Source organism: Anomaloglossus baeobatrachus, chromosome 8 (genome assembly GCF_048569485.1).
Source record: "Anomaloglossus baeobatrachus isolate aAnoBae1 chromosome 8, aAnoBae1.hap1, whole genome shotgun sequence".
Classification (NCBI taxonomy): domain Eukaryota; kingdom Metazoa; phylum Chordata; class Amphibia; order Anura; family Aromobatidae; genus Anomaloglossus; species Anomaloglossus baeobatrachus.
Genome location: NC_134360.1, coordinates 45260094 through 45279517, shown reverse-complemented (window position 1 = coordinate 45279517; position 19424 = coordinate 45260094).

The following is a 19424-nucleotide window of genomic DNA, read 5'->3' as shown; positions in this document are numbered from 1 at the left end:
AGGTTTTTTAACTGCATGAGAGGACACACACAAGCTAGGGACCCCAACGTAGAGAAATACTTTGGCGTAGTGTTGGGGCTCTATTGCATTGATCAATTCAGTAGCTAAATTTCTCTTGATTCATATGTTCATGGCAGTAATGCAGATTCCATTTTTCACATATTCACTCTTGCATATAGCTATTGGATTTTTCAAGTCAGTATTCACACAGCAGTTTCTGCTATTTTATGTATTCCCCTTACATAGTCACTGGTGTGCATACCTTATCTCCCCATAGTGATGTTTTTTTAGGTTTTTGCACCCAGTTCGGACTTAGAATGGTGTTCCAAACGTTATTCCTATTTGTTAGTATTTTTTCGTTTGTGAACCCTCCCCAACCAGACCTATTGCCAATCCATATCATACGCATAAATAGCCTGGGTCTCAGCTTCCCATACACGGTAGGTTTTTTAACTGCATGAGAGGACACACACAAGCTAGGGACCCCAACGTAGAGAAATACTTTGGCGTAGTGTTGGGGCTCTATTGCATTGATCAATTCAGTAGCTAAATTTCTCTTGATTCATATGTTCATGGCAGTAATGCAGATTCCATTTTTCACATATTCACTCTTGCATATAGCTATTGGATTTTTCAAGTCAGTATTCACACAGCAGTTTCTGCTATTTTATGTATTCCCCTTACATAGTCACTGGTGTGCATACCTTATCTCCCCATAGTGATGTTTTTTTAGGTTTTTGCACCCAGTTCGGACTTAGAATGGTGTTCCAAACGTTATTCCTATTTGTTAGTATTTTTTCGTTTGTGAACCCTCCCCAACCAGACCTATTGCCAATCCATATCATACGCATAAATAGCCTGGGTCTCAGCTTCCCATACACGGTAGGTTTTTTAACTGCATGAGAGGACACACACAAGCTAGGGACCCCAACGTAGAGAAATACTTTGGCGTAGTGTTGGGGCTCTATTGCATTGATCAATTCAGTAGCTAAATTTCTCTTGATTCATATGTTCATGGCAGTAATGCAGATTCCATTTTTCACATATTCACTCTTGCATATAGCTATTGGATTTTTCAAGTCAGTATTCACACAGCAGTTTCTGCTATTTTATGTATTCCCCTTACATAGTCACTGGTGTGCATACCTTATCTCCCCATAGTGATGTTTTTTAGGTTTTTGCACCCAGTTCGGACTTAGAATGGTGTTCCAAACGTTATTCCTATTTGTTAGTATTTTTTCGTTTGTGAACCCTCCCCAACCAGACCTATTGCCAATCCATATCATACGCATAAATAGCCTGGGTCTCAGCTTCCCATACACGGTAGGTTTTTTAACTGCATGAGAGGACACACACAAGCTAGGGACCCCAACGTAGAGAAATACTTTGGCGTAGTGTTGGGGCTCTATTGCATTGATCAATTCAGTAGCTAAATTTCTCTTGATTCATATGTTCATGGCAGTAATGCAGATTCCATTTTTCACATATTCACTCTTGCATATAGCTATTGGATTTTTCAAGTCAGTATTCACACAGCAGTTTCTGCTATTTTATGTATTCCCCTTACATAGTCACTGGTGTGCATACCTTTTCTCCCCATAGTGATGTTTTTTTAGGTTTTTGCACCCAGTTCGGACTTAGAATGGTGTTCCAAACGTTATTCCTATTTGTTAGTATTTTTTCGTTTGTGAACCCTCCCCAACCAGACCTATTGCCAATCCATATCATACGCATAAATAGCCTGGGTCTCAGCTTCCCATACACGGTAGGTTTTTTAACTGCATGAGAGGACACACACAAGCTAGGGACCCCAACGTAGAGAAATACTTTGGCGTAGTGTTGGGGCTCTATTGCATTGATCAATTCAGTAGCTAAATTTCTCTTGATTCATATGTTCATGGCAGTAATGCAGATTCCATTTTTCACATATTCACTCTTGCATATAGCTATTGGATTTTTCAAGTCAGTATTCACACAGCAGTTTCTGCTATTTTATGTATTCCCCTTACATAGTCACTGGTGTGCATACCTTATCTCCCCATAGTGATGTTTTTTTAGGTTTTTGCACCCAGTTCGGACTTAGAATGGTGTTCCAAACGTTATTCCTATTTGTTAGTATTTTTTCGTTTGTGAACCCTCCCCAACCAGACCTATTGCCAATCCATATCATACGCATAAATAGCCTGGGTCTCAGCTTCCCATACACGGTAGGTTTTTTAACTGCATGAGAGGACACACACAAGCTAGGGACCCCAACGTAGAGAAATACTTTGGCGTAGTGTTGGGGCTCTATTGCATTGATCAATTCAGTAGCTAAATTTCTCTTGATTCATATGTTCATGGCAGTAATGCAGATTCCATTTTTCACATATTCACTCTTGCATATAGCTATTGGATTTTTCAAGTCAGTATTCACACAGCAGTTTCTGCTATTTTATGTATTCCCCTTACATAGTCACTGGTGTGCATACCTTATCTCCCCATAGTGATGTTTTTTTAGGTTTTTTTAGGTTTTTGCACCCAGTTCGGACTTAGAATGGTGTTCCAAACGTTATTCCTATTTGTTAATATTTTTTAAGGTGTGATATCTGAGGATTTAGGAGGAACATATTTTTTGAAGTGAGAAGACCAGAATAACATGGATTACCACAGCAATGGGGAGGGTAGGGCCAAAACAAGTCCTCTGTATGATATATGTTCGTATAATATACAGTGAAGAAATATTTAGCAAGAAAAATGAGTTCCCTCAACATTCAGGTATTGGGTCTTCTACACTGTGGAGAGCTACCTTTTCACCAAACTTCCAGGTGCAGTTATCAAACTTGGGAATAAATCTCCATACCCTCTGTTGTGGTAATTCTCACCCCTCAAATGGAGGTATGCTCATGAGGAATGGTCTTCTCACATTGGATGAATGATTCTGACAGAAGCTTAAAGGGAACCTGTCAGCAGATTTGGGGCCTATAACTGCGGCCACCACCAGTGGGCTCTTATATACAGCGTTGTTACATGCTGTATATAAGAGCCCAGGCCGCTGTGTAGAACGTAAAAATGACTTTATAATACTTACCTAAATGGTCGCTGCGGTGGAGTTGGGCCATATGGGCGTCTCCGTTCTACGGTGCCGGCAACTCCTCTTTCGGCCATCTTTGTCCTCCTTCTGAAGTCTGTGTGCATGACGCGTCCTACGTCATACACATTCGCCGGTCCCGCACAGGCCCACTACAATACTTTGATCTGCCCTGCTCAGGGCCTCAATGCCGGCGAGTGTGGATGACATAGGACACGTCATGCACCGGCTTCAGAAGAAGGACGACATAGATGACCGAAAGAGGAGGTGCCAGTACCGGAGAACGGAGACGCCCATATGACCCAACTCCACCGCAGTGACCGTTTAGGTAAGTATTATAAAGTAATTTTTACATTCTACACAGCGGCCTGGGCTCTTATATGCAGCATGTGAGAACGCTGTATATAAGAGCCCACTGGTGGTGGCCGCAGGCTATAGGCCCAAAATCTGGTGACAGGTTCCCTTTAAATTTTTGCAGTTTTTTTTGTTTGTTTTTTTAACACGCTCCAGTGTGGTTCCCATACAAGTGGTTCCCATACAAATACTACTCTCCCCTACTTGCTAGCTATGATCTCTCTACTGTACAGCTTTTCTTTCCCCATCTTTCTGTGGTATATGTATGTCTCTGAACGCTACCGGCAGAAAAGACCTCAGTTTTTGCTCTGTGAGGACAAGGTATTGTTGTGCTGACCCCATGCTGACCAAGATCAAGCCATCTCATTACCAACTTGTCATGACCGAAGTCATGTGGGCTTACAATGTGATCAGTCGTTTCGAGGCATGAAATGTGCTCTTTTTTATGATGCTGCAGGCTGCTACTTCACATTTAGGAACTACCACACACGTGTCCATATAGACCAGTCATAAATGCCGGGGGTGTCCAGGATTTTGGAGACTTTTTTCTGAGTAAACTAGTAAATGAGAAGGCAAATCATAAGGGGAATATACAAATTCAGTGCAGATGTTGTCTTCACTGCAAAACAACAGTGTTATGGCCCCAATGCTACTGATTTGTAAGATATGTGTCAGTCATAGACTTTAATGGCAAGTCTCCTGCTGCGAGACCCATGTCTGAGATTTATGGAGTTCACGGGTCATCACCTTACCATGACCACTGGTCTTCACTCAACATGAACCAGTATAAAATCATGAATGAGGATAGATAGATAGATAGATAGATAGATAGAATCATATATAGAATCATAGATAGATAATAGATAGATAGATGGATAGATAGATAATAGATAGATAGATAGATAGATAATAGATAGAATCATAGATAGATAGATGATAGATAGATAGAGGGATAGATAGATAGAGGGATAGATAGATAGATAGATAGATAGATAGATAGAGGGATAGATATAGATAGATAGAGGGATAGATAGATAATAGATAGATAGATAGATAGATAATAGATAGAATCATAGATAGATAGATGATAGATAGATAGATAGAGGGATAGATAGATAGATAGAGGGATAGATATAGATAGATAGATAGATAGATAGATAGATAGAGGGATAGATAGATAGATAGATAGATAGAGGGATAGATATAGATAGATAGAGGGATAAATAGATAGATAGATAGATAGATAGATAGATAATAGATAGAATCATAGATAGATAGATGATAGATAGATAGAGGGATAGATAGATAGAGGGATAGATAGATAGAACAGTTTTCCCTTTCCCAGAATTTGCCTGTGGTTGAATGACTTGCAATTTTGTCATGTTGCTGATTGCCTGCAGAGTTTTTACAGAAGGTTAATGATAAAGCTGCAGGATGGAGTGGAGGACACACATCAAAGGGTTTGGAATCCAGGGTTGCGTGTTCATTAAACACAAAGACATTCCTTTACTCATTTCCAGATGTTCAGAGATGTCAGGGTCCTTATCTCCTCACACTACAATTTGGCCAGGGGAGGAGAAGACTAAAGGCCCCGTCACACTAAGCAACATCGCTCGCAACATCGCTGGTAACGAACAACTTTTGTGACGTTGCTAGCGATGTTGCTGTGTGTGACATCCAGCAACAACCTGGCCCCTGCTGTGAGGTCGTTGGTTGTTGCTGAATGTCCTGGGCCATTTTTTAGTTGTTGCTGTCCTGCTGTGAAGCACAGATCGCTGTGTGTGACAGCGAGACAGCAACAACTAATGTGCAGTGAGCAGGGAGCCAGCTTCTGCTGAGGCTGGTAACTAATGTAAACATCGGGTAACCAAGAAGCCCTGTCCTTGGTTACCCGATATTTACCTTTGATACCAGTCTCCTGCTCTCACTGCCTGTGCTGCCGGCTCCTGCTCTGTGCACATTTAGCTGCAGCACACATCAGGTAATTAACCCGATGTGTGCTGTAACTAGGAGAGCAAGGAGCCAGCGCTAAGCATTGTGCGCTGCTCCTGCTCTGTGCACATTTAGCTGCAGCACACATCAGGCAATTAACCCGATGTGTGCTGTAACTAGGAGAGCAAGGAGCCAGCACTAAGCAGTGTGCGCTGCTCCCTGCTCTGTGCACATTTAGCTGCAGCACACATCGGGTTAATTAACCTGATGTGTGCTGTAACTAGGAGACTGGGGGCTGGTCACTGGTTGCTGGTGAGCTCACCAGCAACTCGTGTAGCCACGCTCCAGCGATCCCTGCCAGGTCAGGTTGCTGGTGGGATCGCTGGAGCGTCGCAGTGTGACAGCTCACCAGCAACCTCCTAGCAACTTACCAGCGATCCCTATCAGGTTGGATCGTTGTTGGGATCGCTGGTAAGTTGTTTAGTGTGACTGGGCCTTTACCTTAGGACTTTCTCCTTACTCATTTATACATATACAATTGCTGCCCTTTTTGTACCATTTATGGGGTTAAACTCCTAAGTGGAGGGGTTCTCTATGTTCGGTGTCCCCCATACTTTCCAGAATTTATTACTATTTTAATTGTCATCATCTCATGTGCAATTTTCTATTTTATAGTCAAAGATTTCGTCTTAAAATACTCCCTTTCTGTGTTTTTGTTACTCTGCACCATTCACCATGTTCTATTTGTTCAGAACTAGAATGGAAGGATTTCAACACTTTTCTTACCTTGTTATCACATAATATTTACATTGTAATAAAGGGATCGGGCATTTTTTTTTCAACTAATCTTAAATAAAAAGTGATGTAATTTAACAAATAACCTTGATTAAAAATCACTTTGTGTTTACAGCTTCTATGAGTATCCATGGTTACAGACTACAAAAAAGCATGTGTAGTCAACTCCTCCTCATTCAACTCCTCCAACAAGTCTATCCATCAAAGTTGATGGCTGCTTACTCTCCCCAGTCTCACAAGCTCGTTGCCTTGGAACAGTGTTTCCCAAACTTCAGTCCGCATGGCCCCCAACAAGTCATGTTTTCAGGATTTCCTTACTATTGAACAGGTGATGGAATCATTATCAAGGCATCCCCTGTGCTATATTAAGGAAATCCTGAAAACATGACCTGTTGGGGACTATGAGGACTGGAGTTTGGGAACCACTGCCTTGGAGTAACCCCCGACTCTGCTCTATCCTTCAAGCCACACATCCAAGCCCTCTTCACCTCATGCTGACTACAACTCAAAAATATCTCCCGGATCCGTGCTTTCCTTAACCAAGAATCAGCAAAAACATTAGTACATGCCCTCATCATCTCCCACATTGACTACTGCAACCTCCTGCTCTGTGGCCTCCCTTCCAACACTCTTGCACCCCTCCAATCTATCCTAAGCTCTGCGGCCTGCTTAATCCACCTCTCCCCTCGCTATTCCCCGGCCTCGCCACTCTGCCAATCCCTTCACTGGCTTTCCATTGCCCAAAGACTCCAGTTCAAAACATTAACTATGACATACAAAGCCATCCACTCCTCCTTACATCTGTGACCTAGTCTCCCGGTACCTACCTGCACGCAACCTCAGATCCTCACAAGATCTCCTTCTCTACTTTTCTCTTATCTCCTCTTCCCACAATCGCAAACAAGATTTCTCCCGTGCTTCCCCTATACTCTGGATACTCTTAGATACTATGCGCTGCCCCAGCATATCAGACTTTCTCCTACCGTGGAAAGCTTCAAGAGGAACCTGAAGACCAATCTCTTCCAACAAGCCTACAACCTTCAATGACCCTCAGTCCAGTAGACCACTGCGCAACCAGCTCTGTCCTCACCTATTGTACCCTCACCCATTCCCTGTAGACTGTGAGCCCTCGCGGGCAGGGTCATTTCTCCTCCTGTACCTGTCTATTCTTTGTTGTTAATGATTGTTGTACTTGTTTTTTATGTATAGCCTTTTCACTTGTAAAGTGCCATGGAATAAATGGCACTATAATAATAAATAATAATAATAGTCGGGATCTCTTTCAGCTTGTCACCCTACATCTTACTATCTTTCATTGATTAGCAAGAATTATGGGCCACATAGTGAAGTGCACTGCTGTAGTGTAACGCCTGCCTGGATCAGCAGACTCAGGTGGGATGTAATGGACAGACTAGAGGGAAGCCACTCACCAAGCAGGACCCCCAGAACGCTGAAACCCTTTAACCCCTATACAGGGATTTGGAATTACACAGGGCCCTGGAGATCACTACCTGTGGAAGGCTGCAGTCCAATGAGAGTAGTCGTCAGGCAGGGTCAAACCAGGAATTGCAGAACAGGGACAGAATCGGCAGATAAGGACGTAATTAGAAAACGTAGCAGAGGTCAAATCCGGATCAGGCAGCGAGGTACAAAAACAGCAGGCAGAAGGGTAGTCAGAAAACACGCAGAAGTCAGCACACAGGAATCACAAAACAGAATAGGGTGGACCAGGAGCCAGGAAATCAGAACTATATCTGGCAGAGGTCAGCAGACAGGAGGGGGAATAAGAAGGGTGTGGTGTCTTCCCATTGGCTGTAGCTGAACGCTGGCAACTTCAGCTGGAAGACACATGCCACCCACAGTCAGCCAGCGGTACTGCAGATCCCAAGATAACCCAGCCCAGTGGATGATCAAAGCCTGCGCCCACCGGTGCCGTTGGCATCGACTCATCTCCCATCACCAGCACCATCCACGGCAGGAACACGGCGTCGCCTGGCGATTGGAGCAGAAGTCGCTGGAGCTGGACTCCGGTGGTGACGTAACATGTAGTAGAAAACTATACAAGGTTTTATTTCTATTACCATGGAGAAACATGGGGACAGCATAGGAGCTGTATACACAAAATAGATGACGATTTTTTTTTGTCATGACAATTTGCATAGTTGCCTAATTTTTTATTTGAGACGCAATCAGGGCAATAACAAAAGATGCTGGCAAAGTTTCCTCTACTGTTTAAGAAAATTTGAATCTATCCCTTTAAGTCTAATCTGGAATCCTTGGCTATTTCCATTCTAGTCCTGAACAAATACCTAGAGATCACGAGTAAAGTGACCCAGCTGTTCAGTAAGAAAGAATAATAAGAAGGAATAACAGCGCAGCTGCGAGCAATGTTCTCCTACGGCCGGACCCTGCCCGTGCATTATATCCAGCAATCGCTTTGTCTTTACACCTGCAGCCATCGTATAAATAATTATCTACATTATCCAGAAATCAGCAAAATACTTTAGGATCAGACGGCGACGGGTTACATACAGGTCACTAACGCGCCTACCAGCAGAGCTTTGTGTATGTAATAGTAAGAATCTTCCTGCATCTCATATATCATTACTTGGAATCATCATTAAGTCGGATTTTTATTAATTAGTTACATTTTGATATTTACTTAAAGTGGTTTTCCCAAAAACAAAAGTAATTTTTAAAGTTGATTTTAATCAATAGATCTTGGAATAATAATAAACTTCACAATTGGATGTGTTTAAAAAAAATGTTGCTGTGCTGAGATATTCTAATATATGTGTCCCAGCTATGTACTGTGTAATGGCCGTGTCTGACCGTACAGGGACATGCCACATGTCTGTTAAAGGGGAGGAAATTATTCTCTCTTAAAAAGGTAAATCATTTCTTAAAAACAGGCAGGGAAATGCTTGACCTCACACAAAGAATTAACTGTACTATCCGTGTATGGTATGATCATGTCCTAGTATTGGCAGACACGGCCATTACACAGTACATAACAAGGACACATATTATAAGATTATCTCAGAACAGGAACATTTTTTTAAACACATCCAATTGTGGAAATTATTATTATTCCAAGATCTATTGACTAAAATCAACTTTAAAATGAACCTTGTTTGTGAGACAATCCCTTTAAGGAATATTTAAAGGGAACCTAGCTGCCTAAACTGCCCCCGTACTGTACTAATCTTCTAGATTGTATTCTATACAACCATTTATAGTATTTGCTCTTCTTATGTTTATTACCTGCTTCTAGTCAAGTGGGAGGTGCTGTATCCTGGAACAGTCACACCATAGAGCCTCTAATCTGTCTCTTGGGGTTTGATTGATAATTTCACCATTCATTGACATCATCTTTTTTTTCTCTACCATTTTTGATGACATTTTTGTATAGTAAAAAATATATGAAAAATGTTTTTTCCCCTTATTTTTTAATTTTTTTTTACAGTATCCATTGTATGGGTTATGGTACAGTTTATATATTGGATGTTTCCAGATGTGGCGATACCAAAACATGTATACAGTTTACTTTCATTTATACATAAAACAATGTTTTTGGTAACAAACTATGTTTCCAAACTTTAAATTGATACCCCATGATAATAATGAGTACAGGGGCTGGAAGTGTTGACATGGGGACTCAGATAAAGAATTTGGATTCCTTTAGGGATAAACATTTACAGTGATTGACAGCCGTGGCCCACTATGTTAAAGGGAATCTGTCAGCAGGTTTTTGCTACCTCATCTGAGAGCAGCATGATGTAAGCAAAGAGATCCTGAATCCAACAATGTATCACTTAGATTACTAATCAATTTTTTTAATTAAGGCCCCTTTCACACATCAGTTTTTTGCCATCAGTCACAATCCATTTTCTTGACGAATCGATGGATCCGTCGCAGATTTTGGCTAAACTGATGCGACAGATCCGTTTTTTGACGAATCTGACTAGCTGGGGGCTAAATAATAAATTGGAGCATGCTCAGTTAAGAAAAATGGAATCCGTCACCCATAGGCTTCCATTCTACCAAACGAGGGAAGGCGACTGATCCATCCTTGTTCGTTTTTTCGACGTACACAAAAAATGTTACTTTGGCCGTAGTCTCCATCCATTTTTTTTTTCCGAAAGATCCGTCGAATGATGGATGTAATGTGAGGCCATCCATTGCAATCCGTCACTAATACAATGCAATGACAAAAAAACTGATCCAGCACCATCAGGCACCGGATCAGTTTTTTCAAAATTCGATGGATTATGACTGATGGCCAAAAACTGATGTGTGAAAGGGGCCTAATTAGCCATGTAGCAGAGCTGAGAGAGCTGTCCCGCCCACACCTGTCTCTCTATAGAGATTGTACATTGATGGTGAGATGTCAATCAGAGGAGGAGGCGTGCCAAACTGCCATGGGTATGACTTTGTAGTCCTGCAATGATAAGAGTCCTGCTAATTAAACAAACATGGCACTTACACGAAAGATCGGACCTTGACAAGACAGGCAGCATGAATTCTCTCTGCTAACCCTTGTAGCATGCGGTCTTCAGCTCACATAGCTAAAACCTGCTGACAGATTCCCTTTAACACTAGAAGTCCCAGAAATTTCGAGCTCTTTGGTTTCCAAAGGTAGAAATGTTAAATGACCCCTCTCTGGGACTTCTAGTGTTAAGTATTTACTGGAAAGTTTATATTTAGGTTCTTAAAAGTGTCAAAAAAATATGAACGGCAGTAAAAATAAAAGGAACAAAGAGGGTCATCTTCATTAGGCAGCACGAGACGTACTCAAAGCTGTAATACCTGACTCAGCCCATAGGCAAGAATGGCGCTGTCTTTTAAAGGGAACCTGTCACCACTTTTTTGGCCTATAAGCTACGCCACCACCACCGGACTCTTATATACAGTATTATAACATGCTGTATATAACAGCCCAGGCTGGGGTTATAACATAAAAAACACTTTATAATACTTACCTAACGGTCGCACGGTGGACCTTATGGGCGTCTCCGTTGTCCGGTGTCGGCGCCTCCTCTTTCGGCCATCTTCGTCCTCTTTCTGAAGCCTGTGTGTATGACGCGGCTACGTCATACACACTCGCTAGTCTTGCGCAGGCGCACTACAATACTTTGATCTGCCTGCTCAGAACCTGAATGCCGGCGAGTGTGGATGACATCGGACCCGTCATGCACCGCGGCTAGAAAAGAAGGAGAACAAAGATGACCAAAAGAGGCGGCGCCGGGACCGGACAACGGAGATGCCCATAAAGCCAACCGCGCGACCGTTAGGTAAGTATTATAAAGTGTTTTTTATGTTATACCCCCGGCCTGGACTCTTATAAAAAGTACTAGAAGGTGGCCCGATTCTACGCATCGGGTATTCTAGAATTTACGTATTGTGTAGTTCATGTATGATTTTTGTTATATATATATATATATATATATATAGAGATGTTGTTGTGTGTAGTTACCAAGTGTTTGTGTAGGCGCTGTACATGTTCTGGGTGTTGTCTGGGTGTGGCGGGGGGTGAGAGCGGTGTTGTATGTGTGTTGCCTGTGTTGCGTTGTTTGTGGAGCGCTGTGTGTCTGTAGCGTTGTGTGTGTGTGTGTTGCGCGGTTTGTGTGGGTGTGGTGTGTTTTGGGGGGAGGTATGTTTTGTGCAATGTGTGTGTTGTGCGGTATGTGCGTATATTTATGTATGCCGCGGTGTTTGTGTGTTGGGTGTTGTGTGTGTGCGGCGTTGTCTGTGTGTGTGGGTGTCTGTGTATGGCGGTGTTTGTGGTTCCCAGTGTGTGTGTGGTGTGTTGTGTGTGTGTGTTGGGGGGAGGTGTGCACCTCCCATCGTGCTCCATCCCCCATGCTGCGCACCCCCCATCGTGTCCCATCCCCCATGCTGCCCACCCCCCATTGTGCTCCATCCCCCATGCTATAATAGTTCTCCTATTATACTCAGAGAGGAGTATAATAGGAGGACTATAATAGGAGGAGTAGTCCTGGGGGGAGAGGAGTATAATGCCGGCTCCCTGCACATGTGTACCGGGAGCCGGTGTACGCTGGTAACTATGATACACATCGGGTAACTAAGGGACCTTAGTTACCCGATGTGTATAATGGTTACCAGCGTTCACCGGCTCCGTCACGATCCCAGCATCGCAAGGGTATGTCTGGCGCTGCTGGGATCGTGACGGAGCCAGTGTACACTGGTAACTATGATACACATTGGGTAACTAAGGGACCTTAGTTACCCGATGTGTATAATGGTTACCAGCGTACACCGGCTCCGTCACGATCCCAGCAGCGCAAGGTTATGTCTGGCGATGCGTGCGGAGGGCCGGGGCGAGCGGCTAATCTATGCGGAGGGCGGGGCCAGGCTGAGGCGAGCAACCAATCCGTGGGGGGGCGGAGCCGAGGTGAGGCGAGCAGCCAATCCGTGCGGGGGGGGCGGGGCCATGGCGAGCCCAGCGGCCAATCAGCTTTGTGTCACCATAAGGACACAATTTTGGAGCAAGACAGACAGACAGACAGACAGACAGACAGAATAAGGCAATTATATATATAGATGTTAGAATGTTGTATATAAGAGCCCGGTGATGGTGGCCACAGTTTATAGGCTGAAAAAGTGGTGACAGGTTCCCTTTAAAGAATAAATAAATAATCCAACTGTCCCAATTTTGTAATTTTGGACAACCCCTTTAAGAAAGGTTTGTCCACTGTATACAAGGCTTCCATGTATGATTACATTATTATTGCCTGTTTTCGTCCACGAGCGCTTGGGTTGTTGGCGAGAGATTAATTCATGTTCTGTGGAGTTTTCTGAAAGTTCCTGGAAATGCGGAATCTCTTGTGTTTTTATTTCCATTCATCTATTCCCAGGCAACTTGACAGAAAGCAGCGTTCTTGTGAGCGGGCTGAGAGACGTCTAACATCTCCAAGAGACTCCATCTTCTCCCTGCGAGACGGAGGCTGCAATAAACACTTTATATTATAGAGTTTCACCTCATTTCTATTCCGGGAAGCGTCACGTCAGCGGCTCATATGCCATCAAAATCAGGTTTAATTTTATTTTTAATTTTTGTGAGGTTGGGGGGAGTTAAAGGGGAACTGTACAAAGATATTTTATCTGCACAAAGCGATTGTATCCACCAAAAAGGAACACGAACACCTGGATATGTGACGCCCTGGCCTATCAGGTCATCACAGGGTATTGTGCAACCTGCCCTTCAGCATGATATCCAATCCTCCTTGATTATGGATCCTTGTTCGTTGGTGTTACTGAGATCAAAGCCAGTCAAAATCTTGGGAAACACTTCACATCACACCCACCACACACACCATTCGGGGGCCTGAAGGGAATAGGGCCACCCACTTGGGGGGTTGGGAGTATCAAAAGCTTGGTAGCTGGAAGGTGACCCTTGAGAGGAGAGATCACAGGTGGGAGCTGGGCTCCTGAGTCCTAGGTGGCAGACGTTGGTCTGGGCCTCGTAAAAGCTGGAACCCCGGTCGCAGGGGATCGTGTTAAGGGGCACAGATCTGCTGAGGAGGGCAGCCGGCAGCCTTGAGCCATCTCCGGGCAGGGGCCAGGGCATGACGGGGTACGTGGACCCTAGGCCGGGAAGTAGCTTCAAGTGTCCTGGTAATTTAACCAACAGGGGTGAAGCATTCAAGATTTATCCCTCACCCGCTCCAAAATCGGGGTACTAGCGCACCGATGGGATACTACTTTCCCACATACAGTCCAGAAAATCCCGAGAATGAACCCTGAGAGCAAGCTCACTCCGTTAGCCATACGGGTGAGCGGGACCCGACTAGTTCTATACTAACAGGTCCAACAGTGACAAAAAGGTGCCAAGGAAAAGGCCACGGGCCAACAAGTAACACTAAGGACACGGATACCAGCGTGCACCCTTCATGGCTGCAGAGGTACTCAGAATTCTGGTTTACAAGCTGTCGGTGTCATTATTCCTGGACTGTGCACGCGGAAAACACCCTTTCCTCCACAACGGCACCCCTTCACTACCATCACCGGGCCGCGGGGCACAAATCCCCTACCCACGGAGGGGTTAAAAACACCTAGCTGCTATACCACCGCCACTGGACTCCCCAACAGCAGCGGTGGTACCCTACACCTTTACCACGCACCGTGGGTGGCATCACGAACTTTCCTAATCCCTTGTACATACACCCCCACTCCTTTTAATTTGAGTGTCCGCGTGAACCCCCGGGTCCGGAGACCCCTCGAGCCACCGCGGTTGCGGGTCCGAGCGGCTCGGCCGCTGCTACGGGGGCGGTACAGATATATTGAAAACTATTACAGTGTATTAAATAGAGCTCATGTATTAGGGAGCCGCCTTAAAAACCCCACTGCATTTCTTTTCAGCAGGGAAAGTTTAGTTTAGGGCATTTGCAATAGTTAGAGCTAATGAGGCGTAGCTGGGGGTTCATCTTAGTGGGGGGGGGGTGAACATCTGCGTGGCACCTAACCAGGTGACAACTATGGTGGTGACCCTAATTGTGGGTACAGGGGAACCTCAGCAAATGACCGCGCTGTTACTGGAACTAAATCTCTATACAAAGCCCAACACTGATATTACCGCCATATGATGACCATATAGTGGTAGATAGCAGTCCTGCAGATATTACAGCACAGTTATAGATAGTGACTTACAGCTGACGTTCTTTCTGGAGTCGTTCACTTTTCCCGTCTTTTCCATCTGGCCCAGACCGACACAACGTCTTCTAGCCACGAATCGTCTACAAAGATTACAACAAAGACCCATCTTACTTCTCACATTTCTTGCACCGTACCCATCTATTCTCAACATGCACAAATTCCACATCCCAATGTCACCCCTATACTGAGCTGCTGCTGCCGTATGTGCCCCTATTACTGCACCTGCTGTGTGGTACAAAACGGGGCTCCTCTTATTGCCCCCCATATTAATGCCACCACTGTGCCTCTTATATAGTAAAATGCCTCCTTTGTGTCTTATAGAAGTTAAAATTGCCTCTAGAAAATATTAATATATTGTGCAAGTGCCCTAGAAAAGCGTCCACATTTTGCTCCTAGAAAGTAATAATGACCCATGTACATCTTTAATGGTCACAATGATGAGTGCCCCTATAACAATAAGGCTACTCAACATTTAATACGGTAATGGGCAAACAGCTCCCCTATACATGGTATTATGGGGCCACAGCTCCCGTTCACATGTTATGATGGGCCCACAGCTCCCCTATACGCAGTATGATGCCCCCACAGCTCCCCTATACACAGTATGATGGGCCCACCCCTCCCCTATACACAGTATGATGCCCCCACAGCTCCCCTATACACAGTATGATTGCCCCACAGCTCTCCTATACAGGGTATGATTGCCCCACAGCTTCCCTATACACAGTATGATTGCCCCACAGCTCTCCTATACAGGGTATGATTGCCCCACAGCTCTCCTATACAGGGTATGATTGCCCCACAGCTTCCCTATACACAGTATGATGGGCCCACCCCTCCCCTATACACAGTATGATGCCCCCACAGCTCCCCTATACACAGTATGATTGCCCCACAGCTCTCCTATACAGGGTATGATTGCCCCACAGCTTCCCTATACACAGTATGATTGCCCCACAGCTCTCCTATACAGGGTATGATTGCCCCACAGCTCTCCTATACAGGGTATGATTGCCCCACAGCTTCCCTATACACAGTATGATTGCCCCACAGCTCTCCTATACAGGGTATGATTGCCCCACAGCTCTCCTATACAGGGTATGATTGCCCCACAGCTTCCCTATACACAGTATGATGGGCCCACCCCTCCCCTATACACAGTATGATGCCCCCACAGCTCCCCTATACACAGTATGATTGCCCCACAGCTCTCCTATACAGGGTATGATTGCCCCACAGCTCCCCTATACACAGTATGATTGCCCCACAGCTCTCCTATACAGGGTATGATTGCCCCACAGCTTCCCTATACATTGTATGATGGACCCACAGCTCCTCTATACACACACTATGATGGGCCCACAGGTCTCCTATACACAGTATGATGGGCCCACAGCTCCCTTATATACGGTATGATGGGCCCACAGCTCCTTATACACAGTATGATGGGCCCACACCTCCCCTATACACAGTATGATGGGCCCACAGCTCCCCTATACAGGGTATGATGGGCCCACAGCTTACCTATACATTGTATGATGGACCCACAGCTCCTCTATACACACACTATGATGGGCCCACAGCTCCCCTATACACAGTATGATGGGCCCACAGCTCTCCTATACACAGTATGATGGGCCCACAGCTCCCCTACAAGATATGTTGGGCTCACAGCATCTCTATACAAGGTATGATGGGCCTACAGCTCCCTTATGTACAGTATAATGGTCCCACAGCTCCCCAATACACAGTATGATGGGCCCACAGCTCCCCCATACATGGTATGATGAGCCCACAGCTCCCCTATACACGTTATGATGGGTCGACAGCTCCCCTACAAGGTATGATGGGTTCACAGCTCCCCTTTACAAGGCATGTTGGGCCCACAGCTCACCTATACACGGTATGATGGGCTCATAGCACTCCTATACACAGTATGATAGGCCCAAAGTTCCCTTCAAAAACATCATAATGGTCTACACATTGTATGATGCCCCCACTGTAAAACGGACCCCACAGTAGCCTCTACACTGTATGATGGCCCTCACAGTAACCCAACAACTGTATAATGGCCCTCATATTAGCTTTTGGTCACCAAAATAGTCCCCACACTGTATAATGTCCCCAAAACTGTATAATAGTCCCCTTAATAGCCCTAAAACTTTATTATAGCCCCCACATTAGGACCCAAACTGTATAATGACCCCCACATTAGCTCCCATGCTGTATAATAGCCACTGCATTAGCTTACACAGTACAAGGGTCCCCGCATTAAGCTCCCATGCTGTATAAGACCCCTCCACACTGTTTAAGGGTCCCGCATATTTTATAATGGCCCCCACAGTCACACCACATGTTTTAAATACTATAGACACATTCTATAGTCACCTAATCCAGGATCCTGATGGGTCTATAATGCAAAGCGCAGGCGGATGAACGCGCTATCATTACATGCATAGGACATCAGAGTCCTGGTGCAATGACATTACCGCTGCGGAACTCTGAGGTCCTGTGTGTTCCAGACCCGCGACCAGTGCATCAGGCTTAAAGTGACCTGCGGTCTACAGAACAGAGAGCGGCAGTGCAGGGAGATTGTGGCTCTCTTCTCCACCGCAAAGCTGCGCACGCTGATATAGTTAATAATGGCAGTAGCTTTGAGTGCGTCTCTCTGAGCGAGGGGCCCAGGGCGACTGCACCCTCTGTCCCCCCAGTAGATTTGCCACTGATAAGGCATCTACTAACTTTGTATAGCAATATCCTACTAGCCTCACTTTAAAAAAATGTTAATTAGTCATAAATAAGGAATTTCTGGCAAAGTTGGGTGACAAGCAGCATAGCTGTCAAAGGTATTTGTGGCACCCCTGCGGCTTCAGTCGCCACAGGGTAGTGCACCTCACTTAAGGTGCAGTATTTATCTCGGGTAAGGAGGGGGTTAATCACCGGTGTTCCACATTACATATAGTTTAGGTGACTTCTCACTGGGGACTGGACTAGGGTAGATAGGGGGGTGGCCATCACAAAGCATGGGACTTTCCCGGTCACTACGACAACTACCTGGGGAGCGGGCACCACTTGGGGTAGAAGTAGGAGCAACTTGGACACAATCCTCAGTCAACATGGAACTTCAGTTCTTGCGACACGACACAACTTTCTTCTCTCTTTTCTTCATGGTACCTGAGGCTTGGAGCGGGAAGCTCAGCCCGGGTTCTACACTTCTGATGGGGCATTCGTAGGAAAGGACACTTTCAAGCACCGGTGGCTACCTCTAACTGAAGCCCAACACGGCAAAGACCGGCACCTCCCGGGCAACCCACGGACAGTGAGTAAAGACCTGGAACCGCAACTACTGTATTTGTCCCCTTCATTGCCGACGTCCCGCACTTCGGCGCTAACGGCCACTACTACCTCCCTCATCCTCCCTGGGGCCTAGCTTCACCTGCGGGAAGCTGAACCATCCCAACTGCGACATCACCCGCCCAAGAGGACAGCGACCGCAGCGGCGGCTAAACCTTGGCTACATACTGCAGGTGGCGTCACGAGACAACCCTCAACATCCTTCATCCTCCATCATCCCATCCATCAATCCCTTTCATTGTACACCTCGGGGCCAAGGCATGACATCCCAGACCCGACATCACCGACCCGGCGATGAGTACATTTAACCCCTGCCCTGTGGGTGCTACATAATCACCCAGCTTTCTTAAAAGTCCCAAATTTCAGACCTGCTTAGCTATGCATTATTACATCCACTTTTTGCCATTCAGGAGTCCAGAAAAGTAGCACAATCACTCCTCCGGAGGCTGCTTATCTCCTGCAGCCGGTGTATTAATGTTACGCTCTAGGGATTCCTATATTAGGAGCTCAGCAGGAGGGGAAACAGAAGGGATATTCTGAGCTGTAATGATATAAGGAGAGACGTTTATAGCTCCGCTGTTATGGCTGGGATGGTGTCAGAGTACAGGGAGGTGTATGGAGCATGAAGGAAGGTTATTCTATCATGCGATTGAGTTACTGATTTCCGTATTATGCTTCTATTAATATACCCCAGTGACTTCAGCAACTCACATGACCAACTGACGGAGACCTTGGCTTTTTCAGAGATCACAGACAAGTATTGGAAAATACACAAGTGCTGCACCAGGGAGCGTCTGCACTTGACAGGCTCTCGAGATATTATTGGAGTTCAAAAGGCCAACTAAAGTAAACCTCCCTTTAAAACCCAGTACAATATTATGTGCAGATTCATTTCTTAATATCTTTTATTAATGGTCAAATCTCCTTTTTCCAATTCCCCTGCAAAAATAAAGAAAATGATAAATCTGACAGCCTGCTGCCACCACTAGAGGGAGCAGAAGAGCTTCTTGCAGACTCAATAATAACATTGTATGTATAAGCTCCCCCTAGTGATGGCTGCAGGCAAACAGAACTTTTCCATTTAATACTATGCGAATGCAGAGCATTTGTCAGTAAAATAGATCTCTTACCTCTCATCTCTCCTAAATATATTTATTGCATTTCTGGAGGAAAGATCATAAATGAAAAGAAAACAAATATCGTTCAGTTTTGGAGAAGGGAATGGTACCGCTAATTTCCCCAG